This window comes from Etheostoma cragini, unplaced genomic scaffold (genome assembly GCF_013103735.1).
Source record: "Etheostoma cragini isolate CJK2018 unplaced genomic scaffold, CSU_Ecrag_1.0 ScbMSFa_1898, whole genome shotgun sequence".
Lineage (NCBI taxonomy): Eukaryota > Metazoa > Chordata > Actinopteri > Perciformes > Percidae > Etheostoma > Etheostoma cragini.
Genome location: NW_023265999.1, coordinates 1163 through 3863, shown reverse-complemented (window position 1 = coordinate 3863; position 2701 = coordinate 1163). Strand labels below are relative to the sequence as shown.

At 40.8% G+C, this 2701-nt stretch overlaps 1 long non-coding RNA gene across 1 annotated transcript; it reads left to right on the top strand.

Moving 5' to 3' along the window:
* Positions 1–1177: 1177 nt before the first annotated feature.
* On the top strand, positions 1178–1630 carry LOC117940199. The gene is made up of 2 exons (XR_004655721.1): positions 1178–1501; positions 1541–1630. It is a non-coding gene; the product is annotated as an uncharacterized LOC117940199 (long non-coding RNA).
* Positions 1631–2701: the final 1071 nt, after the last annotated feature.

Below are 2701 nucleotides of genomic sequence, written 5' to 3'. Positions count from 1 at the left end.
TGTCTCCACTCACCCTTTCCCCTCTTTCCCCTACCCCCATGTTGGAGTTCACTGACCACATGAATCACCTGGTAGATGATGGAACCAAATATACACCCCTTCCTTCCCCCATCGCTCTACCCGGGCAAAAGTAAAACGCTAGGCGCCTCTGCCAGTACGTCAGCAAACTCTTTCCACCCAGACTGATAAGGATGCTTGTGTGCAAAATCCAGCAAGCATTACCTGATATGTGCCGGGCCTTGGCTCCAGGCCTAGTTACACTCATGACTTTTTCCAAGACAAGCCCGGGCCCTGTGGATTCAATTCTTCCTCAATTTATGTTGTGATAGGTAATAGGAAAAGAATGGTAAATAAGCACTTAACTGCAAACTTAGCAAATTTAGCATCCATTCCTCTTCAGCTACAGCCTGTCCCAAAAAATGAAAACAAACTAACACTAGCCTTACTAAACGTCAGGTCTTTGGCAGGAAAATCATTTTTAATCAATGATTTTATTATAAATCACAATCCAGATGTGATGTTTTTAACTGAAACCTGGTTAGACCATAATAACAGAGCTGCTGGTCTCATCGAGTCTGCTCCCCCTAACTTCTGTTTTATGAGTGAGAATAGAGTGAAGAAGAAAGGAGGTGGAGTCGCCATTTTGTTTAATGACTCATTCCACTGTACGCAAATATGTTATGGAAATTTTGCTTCTTTTGAATATGTTGCTCTTCAGTTAAAGTCTTCCCCTCGAGCGATGTTTCTAAATATCTACAGGCCACCTTAATATTTTGCAACCTTCATTGATGACTTCACTGAACTTCTGTCTATAATCTGTATTAACTTTGATTGTGTAATTATTGCGGGTGATTTTAACATTCATGTGGACAACCCCCAGGACAGGGGGACCAAAGAACTGTGTTGTGTTTTTGAGAACTATGGACCAACTCAGCATGTAACAGAGCCCACGCACAATAAGGGGCACACTCTGGACCTGATAGTCTCAAAGGGTCTGAACATTTCCAAGGTTGTGGTGACTGACGTTGCTCTCTCTGATCAATCCTGTGTTTTCATTAACGGCTCTATCTCTGGGCCCAAAAGTGTCCAAACAAAGATAATCAGAAAACGGTATATCACTATATCACTATACAGCTTTTCTCCTCCACACCCCCCCCCCTCTCTCTGGTCTCTCTGGGCTCTCAGTGACTGAGCTTGTAGATAATTTCAACCGTAAAATTACAAATGTTATTGATGCCATTGCGCCCACTAAGGTCAAAGTTGTCTCTGGTAAGAAAAGATCTCCATGGAGAAATGTCCTACCGGTGAGAACAAAAAATAGAGAGTGTAGGAAAGCTGAACGAAGGTGGCGAAAAACAAATCTCCTGGTCCATTATAACACCTATAAAGAGAGACTTCGCATTTATAATTTGGAACTGAGGAATGCAAGAAGGTCCTTCTTCCCTGAAATTATCTCTAGAAACAATAATAATTCACGTGCTTTGTTTGGTACTGTCGATAGGTTAACAAACCCTCCAGGACCAGTAGCATCTGGACTTAGGTTAACAAACCCTCCAGGACCAGTAGCATCTGAACTTTTATCTACCAAGGCCTGCAATGACTTTGCCTCCTTCTTCAAAGACAAAATTCAGAAGATTAGACAAACAGTCATTGCCTCCATATCAAGTCCAGGATATGTGTTGTCACAGTGTTCAGGTAAAAACTGGTTCCAGTATGACAGAATTTCATACGGTCAACCATAAAAACCTAGAGGACATTTTACAACATCTGACATCCTCCTCCTGTTGCCTTGATATTCTACCAACGGGAGTTTTCAAAAATGTTTCCAATTGTTTGACTTCTGATCTTCTACAGAGTGTGAACACATCTCTTCTTTCAGGAATCTTTCCACAGGCCCTGAAAACTGCAGTAATCAAGCCACTCTTAAAAAAGAACAACCTAGACAAGTCACTAATGAGCAACCATAGGCCGATATCAAACCTTCCGTTTTTAAATAAAATCATTGAAAAAGCAGTTTTAACAACTCAACCATTACTAAGCAACAGTTTTGATACCTTTCAGTCGGGTTTCCGACCACACCACAGCACTGAGACCGCTCTTGTCAAAGTCTTTAATGAAATCCACCTTAACACAGATAATGGCAAAATTTCAGTCTTAGTATTACTAGATCTCAATGCTGCATTTGACACGGTCGACCATGACATATTACTAGATTGATTGGAAAACTGTGTTGGCCTTTCTGGCTCAGTGCTAAACTGGTTTGAATCCTACCTACAGAATAGGGATTACTTTATGTCAATAGGTAATTAAACATCTGAGCGTACAAATATGACGTGCGGAGTTCCGCAAGGCTCCATTCTGGGGCCTCTTCTGTTTAACATCTACATGCTTCCACTGGCCCAGATTATGGAAAACAACAAAATAAGTTACCATAGTTATCCGGACGACACACAAATTTACATAACCTTATCGCCAGGGGATTGTAGTCAAATACAAAAACTGACTAATTGCATCGAACAAATTAACGACTGGATGTGCCAGAACTTTCTGAAATTAAATGAATTAAAAACTGAGGTGGTTGTTTTTGGAGCAAAATAGGAAAAATTAACAGTCTGCGCTCAGCTTCAAACAACAATGTTAAAAACAACAGACAAAGCCAGGAATCTTGGTGTAGTCATGGTAACTTATCTGGACTTTAACA